This window comes from Phalacrocorax aristotelis, chromosome 3 (genome assembly GCF_949628215.1).
Source record: "Phalacrocorax aristotelis chromosome 3, bGulAri2.1, whole genome shotgun sequence".
Taxonomy (NCBI): domain Eukaryota; kingdom Metazoa; phylum Chordata; class Aves; order Suliformes; family Phalacrocoracidae; genus Phalacrocorax; species Phalacrocorax aristotelis.
Window position 1 is genome coordinate 79,870,536 of NC_134278.1, and position 16,022 is coordinate 79,886,557.

Genomic DNA, 16,022 nt, shown 5'->3' on the forward strand with positions numbered 1-16,022 from the left:
GTATGTTTTGCCTTTTCCCTCGCGGATGGGCAACACATAAAGCATACAAACAATGTACAAGGACAGAGTCCTTATACAGACTGATAGATTCCTTTTTTTTTGAAGCCATGTAAATCAAGACTTGAAAAATTGACACAGAAAACATAGGGCCAAAAGACATATTGATACAAACTGTAACAGTTACGATCCAGTAATACATGCAGACTTAATTGGATTTTTGCTTGTTTTGTGAACAGAAGCAAGGCTGCTATTTTGCCCCTTTGGCACCACTATGGGTGCACCTTCTTTCCCTTATTGCTCAGGACCACGATTTTGGGCACTTTAGAATAGAGAATCAGATTAAGGCATTCAGCAAAGCTCCAAGATGTCTCTATGATATCTGAAAGTGCATGAAATATAGCACAGAGAATTTTATTCAGCTCTCTGAATGCACCCAAGAGCTCTGTCCTCTGTCCACGATTCTTTTTTCAGGTTTACAAAGTGATGCTGTGTTGTCTGATTAAACCTTAAGTTCTTAATCAGTTTGCTACAAGTGATTATATATATTATAAAGGAGAAACCGGGAGTTTATTACTGTTTTAGAAGTTACTTACATTTCTTTAAATTGGGGCTTGATAATTTTCATTTTTTACATGCCCAGACACCCCTTCTAAAACACTGTTAGTCTAAAGAAACCCAACCAAAGGTAGGTAGTCTCCATTATTCAGCAGCTAGAAAACCTTTCTTGCTTTAAGTCCTTTCACTGGAGAAAGGACTGAATTGTTTAACATTTCCAAGAACATTCCATCAGGTTGAAGTCAAATAGGAGAGAGTTCAGCCCCAACAACGAACACTGAATGTGTAAATCATGTATTAATCATTAATGACTTTTAGTCAGGTCTGCCATGACAAAAAGGCACCTGCATGTGCCAGGATCTCAGAGCAGCCCCTTCTCTGCTAGTGCACCATACTGTGGTATAGAAAATAGCGTACCACATCTCAGAGAGGAAGAGAAACACTGGCTATCTTGAATGTCAACATGATCAAAGGGATGAGCTAAAATACTCATTGTATGTTCTTTCCACTTAAATATTTTTTCCTCAAGAGGCAATGTATAACTCTCAGGCAGGATTTCATCTACATTTGCAGAGAGCATTTGTATTTGTCTAGCTTGTTACTGCAGATACCATTAAAAGAAATGCAATAATACTTTGTCATCATCCTGACAAATCCTGAGGGAGCGTAAATGCCTTGCAGACAAAATCCTTTCAGATCAAATCCAAGGTAGGTCACTAAAGAAATCTTACTGAACTCTCAGGCTCATGACACCACCAAAACCTGTAGTAACTATGTGATGAATGGCAGCATGACACTCCTAGATAAACGTACAAAGACCTTAGCCTTATCCTGACAACTTATCTGTTCCATGAAAGCTGCCAAAACCAAAACATTGTCACTGGAGAAGATTTCTAGGATTTGGCTACAAGTCAGCAAGGATTCTGACTGTCTTGTTCTGCTGCTTAACACAAAACAGCAGAGAAGGACGGCAAGCATCAAAGTCTGTTGACTCACTGCTTTTCTGCCTTTCCAAGCACACCCTTTTGCTATAAAGCTGCTATAGCACTGGACATCAGAATGATTATACAAGGCTTGATGTGATGCTTGCAGTCCCCACAGACATCCTTAAGAGGACAAAATCATAGTGAAGGCAGAGAAATGCCTGTGCAGCAGCAGACACCACTCCATCACTACCTGCATTGCCTTCCAAGAATAAACAGTTACCTCCTTTGACTCCATCCTAACAGGCTCCTGCAAGGCTTGCTAATCTAACATAGGATGGAAATATTTAAGATGTATCAAATTTTACCTGATACTGAGAACAAATTTTCTAAGATGGCATTAAATGCTTATCTAGACAACCTTCTAGAAGTTTAATGTGAGCGTGCAGAGGAAGGCGAGACAAAGGAAAGGAAAGAAAAAGAAACCCAACACAAAAAACATGCACTTCATATTCAGTTTCTTCTTCATCATTTCTATTTAAAAATCAGGCTGCGTGTTTGTATTAATAGCTGGGGTTAAAAAGTGTGAAGCAGGATTGGAGTAGAAAATCCAAGATCAGCAATGACTCTCCAAATCCAAGGCTTTGGTATGCTTTCCTGAAGCCATCCCTAAGAAAAGCCCTATCACCAGCACCAACCACTTCCCTCTAGCAACAGGAGGCAGATAAATAGATAAACAGATAAATAAATAAGCATTTTCTCTGGGTCCCTCCCTCTGCAGGAACACCTTTTGTGTTTCCTTGCCTCTACTTTTGAGTACTGAGTAGAATCATGACTGAACCTGCTACAGAGTCCAAGGATGCAGAGGATCACTGCCATCTGCAACAAACTGTTCTGTGTCTTCCCATCTACAGAAAGGTTCAAGAAATTTAAAAACAATAATAAAAAACAAGTCCCGTTGTCTCATCAATAAATACAAAGGTTTTTCTTTCAGCAAAAGTGTTTTTACTAGCAACATCAAATCACTAAGGCTGCTACATTTAGCATCAGCAGAGATCGAAACTGGCAACAGCAGGGTTTTACAGCACCTTCTTAAAGATAGACAGACACTGGAGACCAAAAAGGTTCTCATTTACTGTACCTACACAAATTATTTAATTCATGTCAAGACTCTTTTCAATACAGGATCACTCAAATATTTCCCTCCTGATAACATTTACAGATAAGAGTAACCTACGCTTTCCCATGCTGTCCTGATCTCATACGCTAGGCTATGCTTTAAGACATTGTGAACAAGTATTTTGCCATGACTGCCCTTTATTCTGCCTGTCTCTTCCCACATGTATTTCCCTGTTTATCCACAATGTTTTTTTAAAAAGTCAACCCAAAACACTTCAGCTTTCCCTTCTGTAAAAGTCTGCCACACCTGGAATTGCCATGTGTAAGTTGAAACATTACTTCAAGCAAGGAACTGTCATTGATTTTACCCATGCTCCAGGCGGATTTCAGACATTCTGTGATAAACCTGAGTTTAAAAAACGAGTAATACATTCCTAGAACAACCCAAAGTAGGAAGGAGAGAAAATAAGGCAAATTCTGTCTCATTCTACTTCTTTTAAAGGCTGGAATCCAACAGGAATCCTTCGATTTGAAGTCTCGGCTGTCTGCAACCTTTGACACAGTGTGTTTTTAGAAAGGAAAAATGTGCTCACCACTGCATTTGAACCCTCTGGAAAGGAGAGATCACTCTGGAAGCACTGAGACTCCAGGCTAGAGGGGCGTGAGTAAGTGCCACTGTTGGCAGTTCTGTACACAGGGGTGTAAAAACAATCTTTCTCTGAGACAAAGGTCTAGATATTCAGCTCTAGAAGTGAATCTCTCAACGTAAACAACAATTACCACTTCAAGAGGTGTCTTACTCAATTAAAGTCTGTAGTATTAGCTTCAAGGGAAGAGGTCAGAGGTCCCCAAGTAATTACAGGAAAAAAAGTCACCCTTAGAGCAGCTTCTCTAATAAAACCAGAACTCTGTTTTATACTACTCTGTTCTCAGGAGAGATTTCCTAAATAGGTTTCAAAAGGAGTTCAAATTTTGCAATTCACAACCCCAGATTAAGAAATCTAGCCCATAGGTCAAAGATGTCCTTAGCTCCATTTCACATAAGCCTCCTTCTCTAGCACAAAAGTTGGCCTGCTTTTTCATTGAGATTAAGTGAAAAAAAAACCCAAACATCTAAGCCTCTTCAATTCTTCTTCCCCTTCCACCACTTCTATTCAAAGAAAGCTTTTATACCCCTTGCTATGGTCCTCTCTCATCATTTACACACATACTCACACCTACTACACCCAGAAAGATCCTTGGACTGTGGTTTTGCAAAGGCAAAGGGGTGGGCAGGAAACTTTCAGAGTTTCTTTCAGGTACTAGTGGCATCTGTGTTAGGAGCTCTGAAATAAGAGCCCAAAGGCACCTGTATCTTGCTTTTGACTATATAAAAACCTTTTATGCCTAATTTTGATCCCCCGAATTGCATCAAATTTATATAACTGAAGTATGAATACTTTCTCAGGGTCTGTGACTTCTCTCCTAATTTGCCTGAAGCTCCAGTTCTCAGCAACTTAATAATGTTACTTAGTAGAAAAACCTGTGAATAAGTTATTTGTATATAATTTGATGAAAGTGACAGATCCCAAAGTGCGGCTTTGAAGAAATATTTATTAAAACTGGTAAAAAAAAAAGCAACACTTTTTTCCAGCCCTCCAATCAGAGAAGCAGTAGGAGAGTCACATCTTGTATGACTACTTATAAAACAAATATTGAGTTACAATCATATCAATAAACTGATATTTGCTTGATTTTCTTTCCATCAAAATGCTTGCCGGAATCACAGAATGGCAGGGGTTGGAAGGGACCTCTGGAGATCACCTTGCCCAACCCCCCTGCTTGAGCAGGGACACCTACAGCAGGGGGCACAGGAACATGTCCAGGCGGGTTTTGAATGTCTCCAGTGAAGGAGACTCCACACCCTCCCTGGGCAGCCTGTGCCACTGCTCTGGCACCCTCACAGGAAAGAAGTTTTTTCTCATGTTTAGCTGGAACTTCCTGTGTTCCAATTTGTGCCCACTGCCCCTTGTCCTGTCATTGTACACTATTGAAAAGAGCCTGGTCCCATCATCCTGACACCCACCCTTTAGATATTTATACGTATTGATGAAATCCCCCCTCAGCCTTCTCCAGGCTGAACCAACCCAGGTCTCTCAGCCTTTCCTCATAAGGGAGATGCTCCAGCCCCCTGATCATCTTGGTAGCTCTCTGCTGGACTTGCTCAAGCAGTTCCACATCCTTCTTAAACTGGGGGGCCCAAAACTGGACACAGTAGTCCAAATGTGGTCTCAGTAGGGCAGAGTAGAGGGGGAGGATGACCTCTCTCGACCCGCTGGCCACACTCCTTTTAATGTAGCCCGGGATACTGTTGGCCTTCTTGGCCAAAAGGGCACATTGCTGGCTCATAGTCAGCTGCTTGTCCACCAGCACTCCAAGGTCCTTCTCAACCGAGCCGATTTCCAGTAGTTCAGTCCCCAGCCTGTACTGGTGCATGGGGTTGTTCCTCCCCAGGTGCAAGACCTCGCACTTGCTTTTGTTGAATTTCTTCATGAGGTTCCCCTCGGCCCAGCTCTCCAGCCTGTCCAGGTCTCGTTGGATGGCAGCACAGCCTTCTGGCGTTATCAGCCATTCCTCCCAGATTGCTATCATCAGTGAACTTGCTGAGGTTACACTCTATCCCATCATCCAGGTCATTGATTAATATGTTGAACAGGACTGGACCCAGCACAGACCCCTGGGGAACACCACTAGTGACAGGCCTCCATCCAGACTCTGCCCCGCTGATCATGACCCTCTGACCTCTGTTGTTGAGCCAGTTCTCTGTCCACCTCACTGTCCACTCATCCAACCCACACTTCCTTAGCTTGTCTGTGAGGATACTATGGGAGACAGTGTCAAATGCTTTACTGAAGTCAAGAGAGACAACATCCACTGCTCTCCCTTTGTCGACCCAGCCAGTCACACCATCATAGAAGGCTATAAGGTTGGTCAAGCATGATCTTCCCTTGGTGAATCCATGTTGACTGTTTCTGACAACCTTCTTGGCCTCTAGATGCCTGGAGATGACCTCCAGGATGAACTGCTCCATCACCTTTCCAGGGACAGAGGTGAGGCTGGCTGGCCTATAGTTTCCCAGGTCCTCCTTCTTGCCCTTTTTGAAGACTGGAGTGACATTTGCTTTCCTCCAGTCCTCAGGCACCTCTCCTGTCCTCCACGACCTTTCAAAGATGATGGAGAGTGGCTCGGCAAGAACATCCGCCAGCTCCCTCAGCACTCGCAGGTGCATCCCATCAGGGCCCATGAATTTGCGAGGATCCAGTTTACACAGGTGATCTCTGACCCAACCCTTCTCAACCGATGGTAAGTCTTCATTTCTCCAGATTTGTTCTTTCTTCTGGGGGCTGAGATGCCTGATGGTGAGCCTCAGCAGTAAGGACCGAGGCAAAGAAGGCATCGAGTAACGCCGCCTTCTCTGCATCCTGCGCCACCAGAGCCCCTTCCTTGTTCAGCAGTGGGCCCGCTGTGTCCCCAGTCCTCCTTTTACTGCTGGTGTATTTAAAGAAGCCCATCCTGTTATCTTTGACAGGCCTTGCCAGATTTAATTCCAAGTGGGCCTTGGCTTTCCTCATTGCATCTCTGCATACCCTGACAACATTCCTATATTCCTCCCAAGTGGCCAGTCCCTTTTTTCACATACTGTGAACCTCCCTCTTCCATTTGAGTTTCTCTAGAAGCTCTTTGCTCATCCATGTGGGTCTCCTGGCTCCTCTGCCTGACTTCTTCCTCTTGGGGATGCACTGGTCTTGAGCTCGGAGGAAGTGGTCCTTGAATACCATCCAGCTCTCTTGGATCCCCCTGCCTTCCAGAGCCCTAGCTCATGGGATTCCTCTAGCAGGTCTTGGAAGAGGCCGAAGTTGGCCCTCTTGAAGTCCAAGGTCGTAACCCGACTCGTTGCCCTGCTTCTACCTCGCAGCATCCTAAACTCGACAATCTCATGGTGACTGCAACCAAGGCTACCCCCAGCTCTCACATCCTCAAACAGCCCTTCCTTGTTTGTTAGGGTAAGGTCGAGAAGCATATCTCGCCTTGTTGGCTCCTCCACCACTTGCATCAAAAAGTTGTCCTTGTCCTTGATGCTCTGCAGGAACCTTCTGGTCATTCATGGCTCGCTGTGTTGCTCTTCCAACAAATATCAGGGTGGTTGAAGTCCCCCGTGAGGACTGGGGCCTGCGATTGTGAGGCTACTTCCAGCTGTCTGTAGAAGGCTTCATCAACTTCCTCTTCTTGATCAGGTGGCCTGTAGCAAACTCCCACAACAGTGTCACCCATATATGGCTGTCCCTGAAGTTTTACCCACAGGCTCTCAACTTGTTCTCCTTCCACTCCAAGGCTGAGCTCAATGCATTCCAGTTGCTCCCTCACATAAAGAGCGACTCCCCCACCTCGCCTTGCTGGTCTGTCTTTCCTGAAAAGCCTGTAGCCATCCATGACCACATTCCAGTCATGTGAGCTATCCCACCATGTCTCTGTGATTGCAATCAGAACATGGCCCTGTGACTGCACACAGACCTCTAGTTCCTCCTGTTTATTCCCCATGCTGCGTGCGTTGGTGTACAGGCATTTCAGAAAGGTGCTTGAGCACACGCATTTCCCCAGTGTACGAGGACCCACTACAGCTATGCAAAATATTTAATATTAATATTAAATTAATATTATTAAAATTACTTACTTTAATATTAGATTAATATTGAGTATTAAGAATATTAAAACAGTCACAAAAGGAAAACTGGAGGACCTGAAGAAGCATAAATCAGAGATATGTGAAAGACCTACAGAATGATTTTACTTTCATTTCCAAATTATGCCACAGAGTTTCCTCCCTTCTAGGAAACTATTCTACGTAAGAAACTTTTCCTGCAATATAACACAAGCCAAAGGAATTATTGTATTTTAACAGACAGCACACTGAAAAAGTTACCTCAGATGTGATTCAGGTAATCTTCATCAAAGATGTAGGCATGGAACGAAAAAAGTTTTTCCAAAGGCCTTCAGAAATGTTCATACAACTAGTGCTGAAAAATCAGGAATAACCCCCTGGATTTTTTTCTCTCAGTGGCATTTCCTGTCTTCTGCGGTGGTCTAATGAAGTCCTGCAGCAGCTTTACAGAGTAATATCCTGCAATGAATTCGGTCTGCTGCATGCGGTCTTTTACCTTATCCTCTGTAACAGATTTAAACAAAGTTTGTTGCCTTACCTGCAGCCATACTCTGTATTTTTTGCTGAATTTTACAGTCATCATCAACTTATCCATGCACTTAGTTTAAGCACTCATCCAGATATAAATCACAAATATACAAAACATTGCACTGTGAAGCTGGTGAATGTTTCTCTTAACACACACTTTAACTATTACCTAACTTGTTGCACATTGATGCAAAACTGGCATTTGTCCCTTTGCTGCAAAGGGAACAAGGGGATAAATCAAGCAACACGCCCTTTGCAAGCTTGAGCTTTGGAGCTGACATGAGGAACAGCAGAGGAATTAGAGACAAAATTTCAGTTCTACTTAAAAGAAATGTAAAACTCCCCCGGCCATAAAAATCACCTCTTATAAACCAGAACAATAAGCAACAATAAAAAAGGCAAGCTCCTCATCCGACTTTATTACTGGAGTAACCACTGAAATACTGGTAAACCTCTAGTTCTTGCTGAGGCATACAGAAAATCCAAATGATACAATAGCTTAATATAAAAAACTATTTTGTCCTTCAACAATAATGAAATGAAAGGGCCTTTCTGTAGCCTTTTACACACAATTCACAGTACAGCAAAGCCATGGCTAGTGACTGTGATATTAATCCAGAAAAATCTATCAAGCAGATTCAAAGCAAATACAACATTTCATCCAGAAATCAAAAGCTTGTGTGTACACTGGGGAAAGGCAAGGGACCTGTCCTGAAGTGGAAAACTAACACCTTTGTCCTGTGCTTATATGATAAGTGGCATATGGACCCAAACCACTATAAGTGAGCCTCTGAAGTGCTAATGTGCTAAATAATAATAATAATAAAAATAATCAAATACTTCCAAAACCCACCACTGCATTTGAAGAATGTGTTTAAGAGCTATGGTTAAACTAGCAAAAAATAGATGAATAGCATGAACAGTCTGACTCACTCCTGAAGCTTAGGTTTTCAAAGCATCATACCTACTAGCTGATGGCATGGTGATAAAGGATGAGCACAAACACCCATAAGGCAAGGCTGAAAATTGGTCTAAACATACCAGGGGCAAATACAATTCCTAAATTAAAAGCAACTTAAATTATCTGCTATTTTATAAGCACAGTGTACAAAGGTGTAGTGTGGGCACGCTGCAATGATGGTTTAAAAACACAAAGCAAGTGCCCATTTTCTGGGTAAACTAAAGGGAAAGAGAGGAACTGAACCTGTTGAAGTAGAGGCATTTTTAATCAGTACTACTGCACTTGGTAGGGTTCAGCAACAATTTTATTAAGGCACGCTCTGAGTAGTGTCAATTGAATGCATCACTGCCTCACTAGTCACCTCTCCATAAAAAGGACTCCAGAGGAACATCTGAAGTCAAGAGCACGCATTCTGGCAAAGAGCTTGGCCCAGGTACTTCATGCTGCTGAGAACTTTCTTCTGCTAATGCAGATGCTTTGCACTGGCAACACAACCCTTTCCCCTGACAACACCCCCAGGGAAAGTCAGGGAATTGTTTAGCAACAAGTATGGTCTCTTAAAAGGAACACTAACAAATCCTCCTACTCTTTAAAACCACTGCAATTATAACTTCTGAGGTGAAGCTCCAAGGAATTGTTTGGTACTTGGGTTCAACAAGAAAGTAATTTCTTCTGTGTGCTAATGATGAAGAAAGAGAGGAGCATGCTCACCTGCGGATCTAATCAATCACCTGCAGAAATCAACATTAAACATCTCTAAATGTCAAAAGCAAGTGCTGTCTGTTTGTATTCTATGTATAACCTTTCAACACCTATACAACACCTATAAAAACCCAACTGATAAAGAGCAAATTGCATTTCAGATGGTATTTTTGGCTACAATCACTTCAGACTTCTCGCTGCAAGCACAGCTCCTCATTATAGACAAGACAAGCTTGCTGTTGTCACCAAGGGTTGGCAATGGGAGCGCTGTCCTTTTTGCTCTGCAGATAATAACTTCCTTTGCCTATTCTAGGCTTGCAACTACAACAGACTGACTTCTAATATATAACAAGAGGGACTGCTGCAGTGTTCAGGCACTGTGCACCAAGTGACCGCCCAAGGGACTGCGCATGTAACCAACTCTTCTCCAGCCTCTGCAGCCCAGAAGCAAGGGCAGCTTTAGGAGGGGAATAGGACAAAATCCAATTCACCCAGCTTTGCCTGAGCTGAGACCTACCTGTCTTCTAGCACCACAGTTGTGGAACAGTGTGGATGTGCCCACGGAGCCCTCCGGGTAACTTATCACCTTGAGTCTGACAAAGTTCTAAATAAACCATTAAATCCCAAAATGCTTTAGATAATTTCCAACATCATTTTTTACATTGTCAGGTTATATAACTATATGTTACACTGACAGATTATGAAAACATTTACTGTTACTTTTTTGAGCAGGCACAGTTCATTAATTAGCGATGCATCAGGATGAAAATATCTGACAGAAGCCTCCTGCCTCTTCCCAGTGTTGTGCCCTTTCCCTATAGATGTATCACTTCCACTTATAGGTAGTTCAGAAAACATGTGAAGAAGGAATGCAAGAAGAATTGTTATCCTAGTGACATATTCAGTACTAAATAAGGCAAGAGGTTGTGCAGATGTAACCAGAAGAGGTGGGCACTTTAACCCAGCCATTTCTAATAAGACAGGAACAGTCTAACAGTGGGAGTACTAGATTGTACACATGCTCTATGAGTACTAAATAAAAGCCTACTATGTTACAGGAAATGCTGAGATGTGCTTACACAATTAGGAGTAATTAAGCATATATCATTCATTGTAATTTGTTGTAATTTCTCCTCTTCAACTAGTCTGTATTTGCTGTGGTGCAATAACAAACAATGTTTATGTAAGGCAGGGGAATGCTGCCTGCCACAGCACCTTCCCTACTGTTTTCTTCCAGCCCCCCCAATATAACCATCTATTTATCTCAGAAATTTCTGTAAGTTTTGCCTTTGTTTTAAAATGCAGAGGGAAAAACAAATATCTGCACCAAACCCAGTCGTTTGCAGGAACAAAGGAAGGATTAGCCACCGAGAGAGTTGCAGTGAGTCTGCTTAACATGCTATTGCTTCCAGAGCTGATAGTTCTGCAGAAGCAGAGCTATCACTTAGGTGTCTGCATAAGAATATGCTGTTAACACCAGGTGAAGCTATGCTCTCAGTTAGATCAGTATTCCCCAGCAAGCCACAATGGTCACATGAGCATAGGTAAGGCTACAGTTTAGGTCCTTCCAAATAAAGCAGGCCAAAAGAGCTGGAGCTGGTTAATTAAAAGAATATTTTCCAAGCATTTGGCATCAAAAGCGATGAAAAAGTATAGCGTGCATTGCCAAAACCAGTCAAATCCACATGGGGAATATGGTGCTTATGCATTTAGTGCTAGAACAGACATTTTGTGGAATTACGAGTATCTCAGATGCATTTTTTTGTCCCTGACATGGTTTGGTTCAATTGCAGGGCTTTTTCAGACACTATTCTTATTAATCTGCCTAATGATAAGAATAACTTTTGTAAAGCCTGAAATCATTCTTTATTTGGAGGTACAGAGAGTTCAACTGTCTTCATAAAATTAACATGTAAAAATCATTATCAAAAGTGAACCTTTTTAACACATTCAAAAATCCAAATGCTTTCATGTCAAGATAGCTGAACTTTGTATGTGCTGCAGGGATTCATAACTCAGTGTTTTATTAATGAGAACCCCCAGGGCTGGAGGGGGAGGAAGAAGGAGATTGTTTAATAGACTCATTTCCATCAAGACTTTTTCTTCTTCCCCAATATACAAATGCCACTTCTGAAAGCGTAGACAAGATTTTTTGACAGAAAGGACATGCTACCATGTTCACAAAAGCTTTTGCTGGCAGCAATCATGAGTGTCTTTTGTCTGCTGCTACATTGCCTGTTTTACCCATCCAGGGAGCAACAATTCGACCAAGGTAATCAAGCTTAAAAAACAGAAAAAAAAAAAAAAAAGAGAGACACAGGGTAAAAACATTTTAAAAACTAGCACCAGCAAATTACAATTTGGCCTTCTGCAGGACACTAACAGTTCAGCAGTGGCTGACTGCCTAAATAGATTGGTTTATTTTAAAGGCAGTCAGCTTTCCAAATACCTCAGTATAAAACAAATCCTGATCCCACTTATCCATTACCAATTCCACTACCACATGCATTTAGAATAATTCCCTATTTGTCATTACTGCTATCTGTATTTTAGATCAAATATTCTATCACCTGCTGTTATTTTGGTTAATTAAAATGACCTTGGGAAAGCAGACTAACCACAAATACTTAATGCTACCCTGCTGATTCCTGCACAAGGGAAGTAAAGGGACTGCTTGATCTATCAAAAGCAGATAACAACTTCATTAACATCATCTTTCAACAATACCACCTGAAATTCTGTAACAGCTTCGAGTACCATGTTATGAATTGAAAGGTTTATATTTATTATTCTTTCTCAGCTTAGTCCTACAGACTTAATACTGTTAAGTTTAAACATACAAAAAGCATTTTGTGTTTAATCTCAAATGCTTTGATGCCTCCCTTAAAAACTCCTGAAGCCCAGAGAAGCATTATAACTCATGCAACTACTGAGTAGTTGGCTGGGCTTTTTTTTTTCTTTTTTAACTTTTACAGTAAACTTTGAAACTACTGCCACATGCTGACCACTTATCTGGACCACTACCCCATATGTGCTTAATGAGGTCACTAGCAAACCAGAAAACCAACGCTTGTCACAGCTTTTGCAAAGAGGAGAAACATGGCAATTATGTATGCCAACAACATAATTGTTTGTTCTGAAACATATAATTTATCCTAAAATTCATTTGGAAAACCTGGAAATATTGCTGGGAGTATACACCACAAATCACAGCACAATCAAATTATTACCAAGATTACCCAAACCCTAAAGGGCTACATCAAGAAGTAAGATTTTTGAGCAATTGTACTTCCAGTAGAGGTCCTGATCCTGCAGCATGCTGCTTGGGAGAAGACTCAGGAGCCCAGCAACACCACACTTACTGCACAACACATACAAAAAAGCCAGATGCATCTCACAACAGAAAGTGAAAGATTACAGATCGCTGTTGAGTATCAAGAATTGTTATACATCTTGGATTAGGTTAGTAAGTACTCACCCCACATGGCAGAGAAAGGCAGGCATCCCGCAGGCCATTATGGAGAAAGCTGCTTTTTCCACTACTCCTTGTCTTTCCACTTCTACAAGTGAGGCCATCTCATGCTTCCATCCTCAGATTGATTTCTTTCTTCTTCCCCTTCCTTTCCCCTCCCATACTACCTTGTTAAAAGCAAGCGGGAATCAAGAAGCTAGGAAAAGCTTTCCACAGACCAACCAGTCTGCCACATCTGAAAGTGGTGCAACAGAACAATGGAGAAGAAGTAGTTGACCCAACCACAGATTGGTTTCTTCTGGGCCTGGGGGTAGATAACAGAGTTTGCTTCCCAAAAAGGATAGTTGTTATAGCTACCACTTGTAAGCTAGTCTACCCACCATCAGAAAGTACTTCTCCTGCCTTGTGAGTTTCAAAGTTCTGCTCACCTTTCTCGCTTCTGGATTAAGGCAGAACATGTGCATTTTGTTGAACGTGATCTCTTCTTGAGGTTGCAGAATAATGTTTCAAGAGTGACCAAAAGGCTTCTGACCTGAAGAACCTGGATTCACCAACTTGTCCTTAGGGAGGCAGAAAAAGGATTTAAATCTGTATCTTTATCTGAAGCCAGCCTTCAGTGTTTCATTACTCAAATGGTCTTTTATGCCTCGGTAAATATTCAGTTTCCATCACAGAGGAAGGTGAGCACACAGCTTTCAACTCCCTTTTGTGGTGCACCTATGGCTAATTATACCATGTATATTGGCACTGTGATAGCCTGGTGGTTGTTTCTAGGTCATTACATCATTATATTATTAGTCTTTATCTAATGATGCAGTCTGTCCTGGTAATTGGAGCCTTATAATTTCTATGTAGAGATCACGTGTCTGTAATATAATGGCAGATAGGTAATAATGTCCTGACTATTTAAATACAGCCTAAAAAGGGGCAATTATAAAAACGTACCAACAAATAAATCAAAATGAAAGGAAGAAATACCAAATAATATTGTTTTTCCCCAAAAGTATATCTAATCTTTAAAAGGAGCACAAGTAATTCCAGATTATGACAGAGCTATATGTTTTTATTCTGAGTACTGGAGCTGAAGCACTGGTATAGCTGTAGAAAAAGTAAATGAGAACACATAAGATATTTCACTATGGTTTTAGTGATTTTGGCACTGAATTTGAAAGTAATTTAAGGATGAGATTATTTTTCTTTCCCAGTGTGTTTTAATAGCAAATGGGAGATTATATGTCCTTTTGTAATTTGAAAAATGTTCTGAATTTTTTTTTCTGAAAATTCTTTTGGAAATTGATTGTATGCACAATATATTATTTCTTTATCAATAAGCATTTTCACCTCAGAAATGTGTTGAGGACTGTATGTATAAAATCTAATTTACTTTGGAACTGAAAATTTTAATAATTGTTTAGAAAAACTTATCACAGATATTACCTTTACTTTCATTTTATTAAAATTGACTTGTTTAATTAATCATAAGGCTTTTAACAAATATTTATAGTTCTCCAATAGCAGAGACTGAACATGACAGGGTAGAGATCTGCCCAAAAAGGCAGAGCTAGTCAGCAAGATACCAAGCAAGCCTGAAGCCCCTGTTTGTAGGGGCTACTTCACTGTTTTTTAATAATAGAAATACTTCAGAACTTTCCTCAGGGGGGTACCCCTTGCATTAGGTACAAAGAATGACAGGATAACACACAAATGACAGAGAGATTGTCACATATCATCACACAGGGAAACTGAGTATCTGTATCATCAGGTGTTTAACTGGCCCCAGTTTTGGAATGGGAATCAAAGAAAAAAGAAAAGTCTAAAGTATATGATATAGTATGGATGGCAGGGGCTTACTATAGTTCCTTACATATGAAAAAGCATTGGGAAAGCCTGGAAGGGAGGGATAAAGACAACACCATCAGCAACAGGAAAGCAGGAGATGACCTGATTATAAAATAATGATCAAAATGAACTACCTAGCTCCTACAGAACATGCTTCATCTTGGGGTCTCAGTAGGGTGTTGGTGGTAAGAAACAGAGAGGAGCTGAAACAGCTCTTGAACAGTGTGAGAAAGCCTCTGTTGATGTGAGGGATAAAGAGAAGTCAGGGAAGAGATGCAGAATGGGGAAAGTACTTAGATTTATGAGTTAGGGATACAGGTCTGGAAGCAGCTTTGTGGATGGGTAAGAGTAGGTAAGGCCAGAGGAGAAAAGACATAGTGTGGACATGAGATGCTGGTGTCGCTTTCATGACAATCACCTCTTTTGCTCCACCTATTTGCTGTTATTAGTTTAAGTCGGCTAAAGCAAACAGTGAAGACAAATTTCTTATAGGGAAACCAATCAGCCAGCCATCCCGTGTACTGTGTGCAGCAAGAGCCATATAAAAATGCAGTACAGCGTCCAATTTTATAATGAAACTGTCTTCTCATTCATTTGCATGTGTGAGCTAATTTAAAATCACATAATCCATCAAATCTGGTATTTGATATCTTGATGATGCAAGATATTCTTAGAATAGAAGCCTGTCTGGTATGTACATATGCTCCTTTTTTGTAAGGATCCCTCATTTTATTTCATCTTCCCTGAACTGCAGCAGGAAGACGGCCCCTTATGAATGGGAATCACAAAATGTCATTGACAAGTTGTAACATCAGAAGGTCTGAGGCCAAACAAACTGCACGGTGAAACTAACAGATAACAGGTAGTTTGCATTTTTATGTACAGCTTGAAATATTACTGTGAGTTTGCCCTTTGAGCTGGGGAGGTCTCAGGCAGGTGGCAGAAGCACTCTGTGTGATCACCACTGTTAATGCATCCTCCAAGACGGAACTTCTTTTCTTGAAGAAAATTAAGTAAACAAGTAGGAAGTATGATTGTATCATGAGGAAGCAAAATTGCAACAGCAAATCTTGGGCATTTCTATTTCTGCATTAAGTAGAACAGAAGCTTTTGTTGGCTGGTGATTCTAGTTCCAAAAAATGAGACACCACTGCCCCCTTCTGTAACCCAAGAAATCTGTACCCTTCTGCTACCTAAAATGTCTACATGGAAAGGTAGGTAGTT

General features: G+C 41.2%; 1 long non-coding RNA gene across 5 annotated transcripts in view; it reads right to left on the bottom strand.

Annotated features, from left to right (window-relative positions):
* The window catches only part of LOC142054928 (uncharacterized), a 283,958-nt gene that overhangs the window by 179,358 nt on the left and 88,578 nt on the right, over positions 1-16,022 (bottom strand). The window lies entirely within an intron of this gene.